We start from the raw sequence: 15061 nt of genomic DNA on the forward strand, positions 1-15061 counted from the left end.
AATGATGCCGGGCAGTTTGTGCGGTGAATTTGTCCACATTTGGTACAGACTCCGCCCTGACTTCCGGATTGACCTCTGGATAGACTGCTCGGACTTCCCGATGGACTTCTGGAATGATTGCTCGGGCTTCCGGATTGACTTCTGGAATGGCTTCTGGCTGATAGTGAAGATGAAGAAGGGCTTCGTAGAACTTGTTGTATAATATTCCCCTCAAGACTTCTTGTGTTTTCCCTCGATACAACAATCGCTCTTGACAAATTAATCGCTTTTTCCAAGTTTAACGACGTTTCTTGTAAAAGTCTTTCTTTCAAGTAGTAAAGATTTCGATTTAGGTTACATATGAATATGTCCTTTATTAAGGATGTTTGTAGATTGCCGAAATCACAAGTTTGACTTAGATTTTGTAGCGAAGCAATAAAATCTTCGACTGTTTCACTGTCGCCTTGTTTCCTCGTGAAGAATTTAAATCGTTCCACTGTCACATTTATTGTGGGTATGAAGTGTTTATCGTAAAGGAGTAAAATACCGTCGAGCGTACTTTTCTCAATTGTGAGGCCAAATGAGTTAAAAATTTCTACCCCTTTCGGGCCAATCGTGTGTAGAAGCCTGGCCACTTTTTGAATTTCCTTTTCTTCATTAAAATTATTAGCCATCATATAAATAAGGAATGATTGCTTAAATTTCTTCCACTCACCCGCCATATTTGGAACAATCACCATAGGCACAATATGACTCGACATTTTATTTCTTTTGACAATTTGTTTTGGATACAAATTATTGACTCTTGATGTGACTTGACTTGACTTCACTCACAATATATTTATTAAGACACACCTGACACCATGTTGTATTGTGGTGAACGAATATTATAACACGTTTGTATTTGATATGTTATTTATTAAACCAGCCCAGCTGGCGATCTGTTGACAAGTGGTGACAGCTAGGGTTTGTGTAGCACAGACAATATATTAGGAAATGGCCATAGATAACATTATACTGATAACACCAACACGTTCTAATCACGTTCACAACGAGCAGATAAAATTACACATGCACTGTAAAATTTTAAAAACCCTGACAAAATGTAAAATGCCATTTTCCAACGTAAAAAATGGCACCTAAGCTAACGGCATAAAAGCGCCAATTGTCATCAGAAAGACGCGGCAAATCGGGCGTCTAGTAATTCCTACCGCCCGAGGAGCGAGGAGCGAGAAGCGTACCTACATAGTAGTTCTAGTACCTAGCGAGTACCTACCAAAGCAGTCGACTCCGCTATCGAGGCGGTACGATAGCGGATCAGTGTTCAGTTGCTCGTCGTTCAGTACCCGACCGCACACGGTATCGGCTGCCCGCGAGCTTGCTAGTAAAGACGGGAGAAAACCTCCGAGAACTGAGAACGAAAAGCGCGCGCGATCACCCTCGAACTTTTCACGCAGCGAAAGTTTGCAATTTTCATGCCAGGACCTTAAATCAGTGTTGTTTTATCTTGTGATATATTTGCATAAATCTTTGGAAAACAATAAGTTGAAGAACCCTTTAAAGTGGAACTCGTTAGCTTTTTTTGTGATCAATAAACAGAGTGACAAAAAATTTTCCCGTGAACAATTTTTACAACATTGTAACAGTAAAAAACTAAAATTTCATTCCGAATTCATAGATTCAAATATCGTTTTTAAATTGTGTGTTTTTTCTCTCTTTCTGACTTGCTGTCAACATCACAATAGTGGTTGAAAAACCGACATCTTTTTTTCGTGTTGAATTATATCTTCTTGTGTTTTTTTGTGAAAAAAAATAACAGTGATCATTCATTGTATGAGTATTGTTTCTAACTGTGTTCGGAGGTGACTTCGTTTGTGTGGTGAGTCTAATTTAATTGTATCTTTACTGTCAAATTGATACTGTCTAAATTACATCAGGATATGTAATTAAGTGGCTAAATTTATAGCTGTTTTATAAACAATCAGTTTCTATAATGTTGTCATTGCCTGCGTCAGTTATGTATAAAAGATAACGAATCTGAGCTCATTAGCATTTCAATTGAGTAAGTATTTACATTTAGGATAAAAATATGCACCCATAGACTATCATGATAAACCATAGATAGTTACATTTATTTTGGAATTGAATTTTTCAGAGCTTTGCTTTTAGCTTTAATATTTAAAAAAAATGAGAAGAAAAGCTTTCCTTTTCGTGAAAATTGATTTTTTGTAATATTCGGTTCGAACATAGATTGATTGATGAATAATTTGGAATTGTATTTTATCGGTTGTCGTTTCATCTTTTATTTTTTTTACTTTGCGCATTATTTTGAATGTCTTCTAATCGAATGAAGGTCGGTACTATTACTGTTTCTTTTAGTGAGTTTTAAAACCATCCATCATTTCATTTTATATTATGTACAAACATTCTGTAGTATTGTAGTACCTACTATTTATAAGTGATTTTAAGTAATAAAACGAAAAAATATCCCTATAAGAGAACAAAAACTCTACGACAGTACGAAATATTCAGGAGAAGACATCGTAAAACAACGTTGATAATATAATCATGTGGGTTACGACAACTTAAATATATTTATTTTAAAAATTACTGCAAATTTTAATATTTAAAATCGTTCATTAGCAAACAGTTTCTTCTAATCGAGGCGGTTCACCGACTTGCAACATTTGGTATTAGGCGAAATCATAAGGTTGAAATTCCTCCTGTTCTGATTTATGCAACAACAAAAAACACCCCCCAAATGCGAAGTTCAGGCAAAAATAATATTTAAATGTTTTTCAATCATATCTTTATAATCATAAATTAATTTTCCACATTGAAAAATACAACCATATAAGAATCGGGTTCACAAGTAGAAGATTACATATATTTTGTTACAGGCCTTTTTATTTATTTTTATAGGCTTATATACAAAGAAGAGCGACCAATTTTTGAATCGAATCACGTGTTTTTGGATTAATTCGCATCAAATCGTCTTAATCCAGAAAAATCCCCGTTAAAATCCTAAAAAACCTTCTGGGCAAAAAATTTCTCAAAAAAATAGTTTTTTGTCAATGTTTGAAGAGATAGCGTGGAGATAATTTATTTGTTTATTAAAATTAAAAAGGTATTTATGCGATGTGAAATATAAAAAATTACATATTAAAAGGATTGTAGCCAGTTCCATATGTTTTTTTTGTATTCTGTAAGATTAGATGTTTTATATTGTGTTGGAAGTGAATTGTATAGTTTTATAGCCTGGAATCTTTAGTGTTTTTGTCCTTGTTCATTTCATTTAAGTGTGCGTTAAAAATATTAATACTTTAAATATAACTTCTGAAGGATATCGAAATAATTTCTTGAGAATATATTAACCGTTAGAGATTGTGTACAATTTTTAAAAATTGCCACCCCATCCGATTTGATTGTTAATAAGTACAAGCCATAAGTGGATTCTCCCTTCTCTTCGGCGAAATCAAATTGGTTGGTTTAGCGTGGAAACACTATCATTATACTTGCTATACGTTTGGCCCACTTCGAATTTAACGACTCTTTGGGTCATTGCTGATTGATTGGCTTGTAAAACATTAACATTTATTTATTGGTTGTAAAAGTAATTGTTTTCATTTTATTATGATGGGTTTTGTTTTAATACATAACAAATGTTAGATGGCGTATAATTAATACTAGAATGGTAAACAATAAAGGTTTCTGTATTACGAAACCGTCTTTCTTTGACCAATATATGTAGATAATTTAGGAATGTATATCGTCAACGGTAATAAAACTGTAAAATTAATTATTGTTCAATAACTTCATGAACAATGAGCCCCATAGCTGAGTGGTAAGCCTACTGACAGTAGAATGAACTGTCGCGGGTTCAAAACGCGGTGGAGGTGGTTTTTCATAATCTCATATAGACATTGACCTTTCTCCCATTTTGAAGATGAAGTGTGCAAAATTTCTTCAAACTCGAAATAAAACTGTAGATTTGTTTTTTAAAAAACCCACAAACCTACACCGTGACACTCTTTTATATATAATATACCTTTGTATAGTTGGAGACACGAACAACTTATAAAGAAAGATAAAAAAATGTAGAGAATATTCTGAATATCTATAAATAATTTTCTTTCCCGTCCAAATTGGAGAGAAGCCTTCGGATAATGTCATAATTTATACTTAAATAGTTTTCACGTCACGGCATGTGTTTGTGTTAATAAAATTACCATCCAGACTCATTCACTCCTCGACAAACAAGAGTAAGTTGTTGCAAGTTGCTAGCAGTGAACAGACTGTCGCTAGAAGTGTCATCTATACCCAACCCATGTTTGAACAAAACTTATGTCTTAGGTCTGAGAAAGGCAAATGGAATTATCTTTCTGCTCGAGAACCCTTAAATCTGTGATCTTCTCTCATGTTCTCCTGGAATGCTCTGAAGACGTTCTGAGAAACATGCTTCATTTGATCCCATACCATTGTGCGTCCAATATTTAAACACGATTGAAATGATCTGATTCCCCTCTCCCACAAAACGGATTTAATGTTTTAATTGTTCCTGTCCTCAAAATTACCAACAGATGACTTAGATTCTGATGGAAATGACTTCCCTTAAGGCCTCCTATGTGGAGTAGTCAATTAAAAAAAACTAATTTGGGGTTGTTTGTACCTCCCGCGTAAATCTGGTTTAAACAGTTCAATTGACTGTGTGAAGAATTCAGACAAGTGATAAAGTACCTACCTATAATAAGAAATTTATAACAGAAAATTATTTTGATTGGTGTCTACAAAATTGGAACTGATTTGTCAAGAATTCGAGTTATCGCGTGTCTGCGCTTGAAAATAATAAAATAAAAATTTCGGCATTTGAAAATATTAAATTTCAGCAGAAGTAAGGGAAATTTGAGCTTGCTTTGTATACACGAACAAGCCCAAAATACACATCTATCGGTCTATAATATATATTCAGCGGTTAGTGCTAGTTCTGTTGTTAGGTGTAACAACGTTTCCCATAATACAATCTTTGTAACCACAGTTGTTCAAATGTTGGCATAACCTTCGTTATTCGATTATCAGGAACCCTATTGAGCGTTTCTATGTCACTAAGCGTTTTTAACTAATTTATTTCGATAGCAAAGTTTTAATAAGAACCAATGAATATTCAAAGTTATGTTTGCAGAGTAAACGAGAAGCCACGGAAATGAGGTGAATTGCATTGCCTGTATTTACGTAAGCCATTATATTATTGGAATATTATAAAGTCGTTGAGGATATTTAAATTTTGTTATAATGAACTATATTGGTAGAATACCTACTTTCTTAAGAGTATTGTGTGACTTTTTTTATTAATTTACACAATTTTTGACTCTTGTAACTTTCTCAAATACTATATTATTATATTCATTTTCAGTGCAGATAATTTCTCAAATACTATATTATTATATTCATTTTCAGTGCAGATAAAAAGTTAATTAAAATATAAGTTTTATGGTTTTGTTTAATCAAAAATAGCAATATAATTACGTAACGTAATTAATTTTCAACACAATATGCTTTATATTACGTTCCTCACGAGGTATATGTTCTGAGGTATGTGACAAACATATTCATTAAAAAATAGTTCAGGGCAATGTTATAGTCAAATTAGATATTTGAATTGTTAAATTTAAATATTTGAAGGAGCATAATCATTATATGGAATGCGTAAAAGAATAAGAAAAACAGTACATCTTTAGAAATTGTCAAAAAGACGATTAGATAAATAAAATTTACAATGCAGACCACTGCTTCTTTCTAGTTCCCAATTATTCTTTCCTCTTCTTTTTCTGATTTAAAATACATCATAAAAATATCTACGTAATTGGAAGCACTTTTTATATTAACATCCCCTTATTTCAGAGAAGGTATTCAGTCAGTTATGTGCGCTGTTGCAGTAGATATATTAATGCCTTCAAATTAACATTTTACCAGATTAAAAAACCAACATTGACGGAGAAGAGAATACATTAGTTATTGATCAGGCAATTCACCGTTCATGCTTCTGTAATCCGAGATTCCCAATACAATATTAACTGCACATAGTCAAGTACATAATGGATAACCTAAATTGATTTGGTGACCGAAACTATAAAACAGATGAAACCAAAAGCTCATACAACTGACAAAGCTGACAGAAAATGTAAAAATGCAAATAAAGGGTATGAGTTTCACAATTACGCCTCTTAAAACTAAGGCATGAGTTCATGACACTGAAAAGTATTTAATTGTAGTTCCTAGTCATCAATATGACAACGAATAAATTTGCATTACAAAATTCTAGGATTAAGTAAATGACAATATTTGAAAATATTTTTTTTATGTCATATTATTATCTGCTGCTTTGCAATTTATCCTTTTTTAATTAAAAAAAGTAGCAAAACTACACCCAATAAATCTAAGAGTCGAACTTCTGATTGGCAATACCTTGGTGATGGCTCGGGGCGTGTGTGATAATTGAATGAAAACTCTCGTATTTTTTATTACGATAGCTTTTACTAAATAAACTGAGAGTCTGTAATAATAAATGAATGACGCGATAGTTCAGTTGTTTATTTTGTTCACCCGATACTTGTCCGATATTGATTGGGCAAACGCCAATCGTGTAAATTCCACAACGTTGTAGTTAATATTGGTTCCTACTGTAAAAAATAGCAGATATTCAGTGACAACAACATAAACAATCGTGCGTCAACAGTTAGCAAGTTGTCCCTGGTCATTCATGGATAATATTATATCGCTGTGAAATTGAACTTTGCACCGATGAATATTTTTATTATGATCATGATCAATAATATTGTACAATAATAGGTAAGTTAAAAAAATAGGCTATGAGGAGTAAGGCTACATTTAATGTAATCGACGTTTTTTGAGACCTGCAAAGGCCTTTGACATCATCTATCATAACTTGATGTGTGTAAAACTTTAAAATATTGGCGCCGACGGACCACCACACCGCTCAAATGGTTTATTAGTTGTAATAAAAATAGGAAATAAATAGTTAAATCAATCACTTGCTTCAGTGAAACGGCAGAGATAAAGTATGGAGTTCCTGAAGGTAGAGTCTTGGGTCCGATACTATTTTTAATTCATATAAATGGATTTTCTGATATTAAAATTACATCACTATATTATAAAAGTTAATCTGTTTTTATTAAAAACTACCGCTACTACTAGGAGTTGAACTCTCACAATAAGTCAGCGTTATTTTGCGGATTAGCCGACCTAAAAACGTTGTGAAATTATCAACTTTTATCAAAAATTATTGGGCAATAAAACGATTGACAGAATAAGTGTAGTATTTAGTGTATTCCGATTATGTATTTGACACCTGGAATCAAAAACATGCTGAAATGTACTAGCACAATCCGAACCCTTTCAATATCGTAATTCAGATTCGTCTTGAATAATTATCTGATTGACACTCAGTCTCCTTTTTATTGTTAAATCACGTTTAAAGGAATGTTTTGAAGATGTGTCTAGTTTGTATCGAATATATTTGCCTTGAACAAAGCATTAGTGCGATTTTGTATAAATGTCATTGAAATCAAATCTACGGTGAGGGGAAATTGCATGGCAGCCATTTTGTACGAAAAACTTTTGAAATGATTTGTACACAAAGTTATGCATATTGAAATATTATAATTTTATACATATAAACTATTCTAATATTGGTACAAGGATTTTTAGGTCTACGGTTAGACTGATTGAATTTCTCATTTTAAAATTATATTTTCGTACTTAAAACTTAGTTATGTGGGTGTACGCGTACGTAACTAGGCCCAGAAGTCATGGATTCAAAATTTTTTTAAATATTTTTCAAATAAATTTAACGGCGTTCTTTTCCATTCAGTTTAAACGATGATCGTTTTATGGATAGGAAATTTATTAAAAAAACTTTCTGTTGTGAATGTAATGGTCTACCTTCCTCCTCATCATCTCCTTTCCGTTCTCACTTGCTTCGGGCAGTTGGCAGTCTTGTGCGGTATTCAAAGAAAACTATTTATCTTTAAAATGTGGGTGCACACTCTACAATATTCCTATAAAGGTATAGTTAATTGCGCAATGTAAGCTTCGATGTTTTATGGGCGCAGTCTAAGAAATTACAAATCCAATCAAAATCACCAGCCCACGACAAATCAATCATAACATTATTTTCACCTTCACAATAAAGCATTATTTGTTTAACAATGCAATAGTTAAAACCATGTTTTATTCAGTTCGAATACGAATTACTTATTCATTTATTTAAGTGGGTCATTTCCATTTCGTATTAGTTTTACCTACCTACCGATTTATATTTTCTTTGCGTTAACTAATAATACAAATTTCATTTAGCTATCAATAAGTTTATTGAACACTACATATTATGGTATAGAAATACGCGAGTCAAATAAATTCTTTAATTTCAAAATTGAATCTCAACTAGGCTGTATTTATTGGAAAGCTTTTTTATCAGATTCTTGCAAATTATTAGATTATTTAATTTTCTGAAGCTTTTTTGACAATTCATGGTTGAAAAAGGTTAGAGGACCCTCATGGTTCTTTGATTTATTTATTGAAAAAGGGTGGGACCCTGGCTATTCCGATTTAGTCAACAAACATCGATCTGGTCATCAAGACTAAAAAATAGCATAAAATATGTGTTTTCTAGGTTAAAATTATAAATTTTAAAAATGAACTCCTCAAAACGTTTGAAGCATAAACACTTAGGGCCAGTTCGGATGTTTAGACAGGGGCCTATCTACAAAAACATAGTTTTGAGATAAACGCAATTGAAGATTGGAATGCTCATATGTATGCCCAACTGTATTTCTTAAGCCGCTGTATGTATGAGATAAAGCTTCGTGTAGTAATAAATATGATTTTGGCATTACCGAAACCAAGCCTCACTCAAAACGCCAGTTTTTGTAGCTAGGCCTCTGTGATCCTAATCCCCGAGTTGTTTCACAACATTTGAACAATTCATCAAATTTAAATGTCAATTTTCAAGTTCTGTGAAAGTTTCATTCAAGTTTTGTTATCATTACAGTTCTGCGGAACAAGATGCCCACAATGATATAATGGCAGAACTTGAATAGAATATTCAAAGAACTTGCAAATTAACTTTGGAAATTCAATAAAGAAATTTGGTGAACTGTTCAGATTCTGTGAAACAATTTGCCCTTAATGTAGCTATACTAAAAGCATCTAAATATCTATATCTTGATGACTTTCCTCTTATACTCGAATTTGTATATTACGTAGTTACAAAAAAACTGTTGAAACTGCTTTAAAATCAAGAATATCAAATGTCTCTTTGGACTCCACTTCATTGATTATTTCAGATATCTTTGTGGACACTTTCACTGTATTTGGGCACACTAGGTAGTACCCACAATAATGTATTTGGCCTCTTGAGCCCTATTTGGTAGTACGCCTAATTAATTACCGTGTTTGTTTTCTGAGGAACAATAATCGCCGTTTCGTGAACAAATTGAAATGTATCTTGTCGCGCTGGAAAAAAATGAATAGGGATGTCATTCAACGTTTATTTGTGCATCGTCGATGTTTATATTTGTTTTGAGGTATCACTTTCGATGTTCGGCCCTTGTAGTATGTGCTATATTTATATTTGTCTTTTCATTTAGAGTAGTTTTGGGTACAATTCCCGCTATACGAAAATTTATATTGAATTTTTAATCATATGAATGCTGCTATTTCAATATATATTACAATTACAACTGAGATTCAGGATGCCGAAAATGTCTTAAGCTATGTTTAGAGATCTCAATTTCAAATAACTGCTTTCCAACCTTCCCTATTGAGATTTTCAACCACTTCCTTCAGCATATTATTTTCAAAATGAGGGGATACCACACCATGTATGGCTTCGGGTAATTAAAATCCTGGTGTGTTAACGTAACCTAAATATCATTATATAATCTAAATCATCACTCAACAATAAGATTACTTGTTTTATAAACATTATAAGAATTACGATATCCTCGAAGCTCGATACATGTTTATTCTGTTTTTGGGGTGTTGGCCCTCCTTATTCTTAACCCAAGGTTTTGCACTGCCTTATAGTATTCATCAACAGGCTATGATCAGTGAAATGCTGTTATATTAATGGCCAGCGAAAAGCTGTTCCAAACATTGATTCCAGAGGAAGGAAGAAACGTAAAACAGATCATCAAACAAAAGATCATGGCATATCTTAATCTTGCTATTAATCCCCACCTTTTGGCGGTATTTGCATTAAACACGATATCGGTAAATCTGTTATTTCTTCGAGGCGAGTGAAATTTATGGCAATGAAACGTTGGCACCAGAATGTGGAGGAAGCGTGAAAAAGATCAACAACTCACAAAACAACAAACTTAAGCAGCAAAAACATCAGATCATCGTAGACATCGATGTTGTTTTAAATCCCTACCTGCCGTGGCTATTTGTACAAAACACGAGATAAATCTGTAATTTGGTCAAAGCGGAATGAAATTTATGGATGTTCGTGACCGGACAACTGTCAGGCGCTAACGAACTCACTGGCATTAGTGAAATTCGGCCCATGGGATATTATCATCATTGTCTATGCCTACTGCTTCATTATGTACATACCTATTAACTACCTAGAGTTCTGGATAGAGACAGCGAAAAATAGACACTGTTGAGTCATACTCTAGAATGAAGATGGCCGAGACAATACTCAAACAGAGATCTGATATGAGCTCTTCTCGGAAAAGTTTTTATAAATAAATTAGGTAGTTGTCCTATCCCATTTAATAGTGTTCTTATGTAATAATATGAGCTCTTCTTAAAGGACTATAACGATATATTTAACTAACATAATCAAATTGTGTTTTTGGCAGAAGTGCCAGGGCTTTGTTTTGTATTTGTATATTAGAACAATTTAATAAGTACCTATTATAGTGTAGTTTTAATAATATTTAATAAATCTTCGAGATTGAATTTAATAAAGCATTATAACTCGACAACGACTTGCTAGTATCAAAAATAGAAATGAAAAATATTATGACGTTCACGTTAATTTCATAAAGAAATTTTTTAAAGCAAAAGTTAACATACTTTTTCGTAGTTTGTGCGATCCCACTAAAATTAAACAGATTACTTCATTAAATTGATTAACTAACCGGCATCCCCAGTCATTATATATTATGAAGAAAAAATGGAAATATTGAAAGAAGAGTAGATGCAGAAAACTTCTTTAATGGAGGACTGAACGCATTTGGCGCTAACAAAACATTGTCCATAGAAGCGAAGTAACAGTCCACAGTGGAGTGCTGGTACCTACCCTGATGTATGGCAGAGAGGGTGAGTGAACTGGCAGAGGAAGGACGAAAGCAGACTGAATGCTTTATAAATGGTACCCCTGAGGCGTACGTGTGGTAAAACCATGTATGATCGTGTGAGAAATATGGATATTCAAAAATAATAAGTAAGATTAAGATAGGGACGTTTAGAAGTTTGGACATGTAGAGCGAATGAACGCATAAAGGAGTGTAAAGACAGATTATCTATGATTGTGAGTGAGGCAGCGTATTCCAAGACCGAGTTGTTGCGGGGTGGTTGTTAGTTAACTAGTTTGGTTTAGCTCTAGGAATATTTTACGCAACCGGCTCCGGCAAAACAATTTCAAGTGTTTATTATCAAAAGCACGTCTTTCGTGTTATTTCAGCGCCACTCAACAAAAAGGGCCTTATCAAAATATGATTGCTGGCGGATATCATAAATATTTAATTTGTACCTAATTAGCCCAAGGCCAATGTCGATAAATCAAATGAACGAAAGATAACTTAAAAAAACGTTCCCCGGTTGAGGTTGGTTACAGTTACTGGTGGGTACTAGTGTAGTACTAGTGACTGGTGAGTTGAACTGTTTGATAGCGTTTCGCAATGGTTTGATTATGAAAACAATAAACGCAACGCACCCGACGCGACGCGACGCGTCTCACTAATCGACTGAAATTAGACTCACAGATCGCTGGAAAAGGGTGAATTGAAATCACACAGTGAACAAAGATACCTTTTTTTCAATCAGAGCATTTAGATTTTTTAACTAATGTGTTAAAAATATTGTTGACCCGGGTCTACACTTCGACGCACTTTAAAAAAACAATAAACAGCTGATACACAGAGAAAAATGATGATTGCTAATTTATTAAGAATCTCTTCAAATTATTCGTAATCCGGTTAAAAACGGGATTGCAGGCCCTTAACGAATGAATCGTTAGGTTTCTTGATAAACTTTTAGTAAAATACGATGTATTAACACGATTTCGGAACACGTGTTCACAAAAATCCTAGTATTTTCCCATTAAGTAATTTTATATTATCAAGACAAATACAGGTGCATGAACTCGTGTTCCGATATACCTATTTGTCAGGAAAAAGCCTGCAATCCTGTTTTTAACCGGATTACCGATAACTGGAAGAGTTGTTTTCCTACTACACGGAACTCCTTAGCTACCGTTTTTCTTTTTGAAATTAAACTAAAAATTCCAACATTCGACCCCATTTGCTCAAAAACACAAATAAAAGTTGTACCAGAAATTTGAATCTAAATGTGATTTAGATTCACCAGTTTCCTGCTTGTACCATCAGTTTCCGGACATCTTGCATTTCTTCAACATTTAAAAAAAAAAATATTGGCGCAATAGTCCTAAATGCCCGAAAGGCATCTCCAATTTTGTAAATTGAACAATAAATGACAAAATAAAACTGACCAAAAGGCTGAAAAGTGTAGCAGGGAAGCACCTGACACGCCTTTAGTTATTTCGAACGGGTTTCTTTTCTAATTAAGTCACCAGGGCTATACTTAGTACCTACCACTACCACTCTCGATTGACTGATGGTTTTTTGATGCACACAAATAAATAAAAAAAAGTGTGTAAAAAATTTATACATAAACAAACAGTAATATCAGAATTGCCCAGAGCCAGTGGGTCTATAAAATTTAGGAAATGTTAAGAAAAAATGATATGGGAAGAAAATAGGGAACGTAGTTCCAGCTTATTTTGATTTGGTGGCGAAACTTAGCTAAAGATATTTCAAGTAATTTTGTGAATAACTTGTGGTCTACCTTCACCAGGGCGAAATGAAAACAGATATATTCAACTCTTTTACATAATATGTAAATTTTTTTTTTTGTTATTTGTTTTTGGGGTATTATGCCGTGTTGCGCTAACTGACACTGCAATGCTGTCCGAAACGTTGGCTAAAGAAGGAGTTAGCGCAACACGGCATAATACCCCAAAAACAAATAACAAAAATACTTTTGGCCGTGAAAATCTTAAATCATATAATATGTAAATATTTAAATAAATGCAAAAGAGAGTAAATTTATTGTATCATGGAAATACCGTTTATATAATATGTAGATTATTGACACTAATTACTTCGCCTCCAAAGGAATCAACACGGTTTATAAAAAAACTGTCATTAATTATGCATTAGTGTTATAATATTTTTAATCCTTTTGACGATAACGAGTAGTTGCGACAGTGCAATCAATTATCGAACAATTTACGATAATATCTGAAATGAAATTTTTTTAACTGAAAATGCTTTATTGACATCATTCATTCTTATTGCTTCAATCATAATTGATTCCCTAAGAACGTCTTTATTTAAATCGTGTGGATAAATTGGCGAATACAATAAGCGATCATTAAGTTTTTAAAATTCCTGCGGATACGATGAGTCGATATCGATGTCGATGTCGATGTCGATGTCGATGTCGATGTCGATGTCGATGTCGATGTCGATGTCGATGTCGATGTCGATGTCGATTTCGATGTCGATGTCGATGTCGATGTCGATGTCGATGTCGATGTCGATGTCGATGGCGATGTCGATGTATGGGGTTCATAATCATTGCAGCACAACCCCTTTTGAGTTTTCAGATTGATTACGTTATGACAGTTTTTATTTTTATTTTAATGAACTCCACACAGGAGGCCTGGGGAAAATAGTTTTTTTCTGGGCCAATGTAATCGTTGTGGATGCTGTGTGAAGTGTCTATTCAAGGAAAGGAAGAAGAGGAAGTTCTTTGAAGGAAAAAATATGAAAATACTTGTCCAGGAGTGACGGAAGTGTGAATCCATCTTTCTCACTTCGGTGCCGGGCGATGGGTCGAGAGAGTCCTGCTGAAGAAGTCAAATGGTCTCCCTCAACCAGTCTTTCCCGATCCGGATCGCTGACGAATCCGCCGCTGAAATCTAAAGAACCATCACCCCGTGAATTCGGGCACCCTTACTAAGTTGTTGGTTATCCAATAAATGGTTCTCTGGGCGGTGGTACCCATACCCGCCTCCCAAACAGTCTAGTTTTCATATAAGCATTGGTAGAAATTAATTATACCAGTACCATTATTATTACAAAGCATAGATATTGAGAGACACAAAAGATTTCCGGCTCATTCACTAACAAACCTTGCCAGGTATTCGAAATAATATTAGTAAAATGGAGCCGAGTGGGTTATCATCAGTATCTGATCAACTCTTTTGCAAGGAGACAATTTTTCTTCAAACTGTATCTCTGATTGCTCATGATCAGTTTGCGAAAGCTTCCATATAAGCTTGAGCATGATATTCTAATTTTTCTTTTTCAAATCAGTTTTTAACTTTGAAACTAAAAATTTTTTTTACTTAAACAGTTGTGCCGGAAAAATTTATGTCATATTTATTGCACGAATGAACACTGATTATTTTAGGAATGTTTCGTTAAGCTTTGGATAAACTAAAAAAATGCTGAGCACTGAACAGATATAACCCCTGGAACTGTGATCTATTTTTACCGATCTGAAAGAAAACGGATGTAGTCAATTTGTATACCACTTTTAGACTCCTAAGCCCCAGACAGGACCATGAAATTGATTGTATCTGGGTACCCTTGAGGTGTTCAGCGCCCTTGAGGTGTTTTTGCACAAAAACGGCGCTATACAAGTCATCCAAGTATTATTATTATTACCCCCACATTATGAAAAAAGAACTTGGCATCTCCCAGAAAAGTCATGAATGGTTAGAAACACACTGTAGCCATTGGTC

The 15061-nt window shown here is 33.8% G+C and overlaps 1 protein-coding gene across 1 annotated transcript in view; it reads left to right on the forward strand.

The window, feature by feature from the left end:
- The first annotated feature begins 1336 nt into the window (after positions 1–1336).
- loh (thrombospondin type 1 domain containing lonely heart) overlaps positions 1337–15061 on the forward strand; it is a 700385-nt gene continuing 686660 nt past the window's right edge. Inside the window, exon 1 of the mRNA XM_089639095.1 lies at positions 1337–1858. The gene's annotated coding sequence lies outside the window, so the exon portion shown is untranslated. The remainder of the gene's footprint in view (positions 1859–15061) is intronic.

Source organism: Hesperophylax consimilis, chromosome 13 (assembly GCF_061612785.1).
Source record: "Hesperophylax consimilis isolate HC1 chromosome 13, BYU_Hcon_1.0, whole genome shotgun sequence".
Taxonomy (NCBI): domain Eukaryota; kingdom Metazoa; phylum Arthropoda; class Insecta; order Trichoptera; family Limnephilidae; genus Hesperophylax; species Hesperophylax consimilis.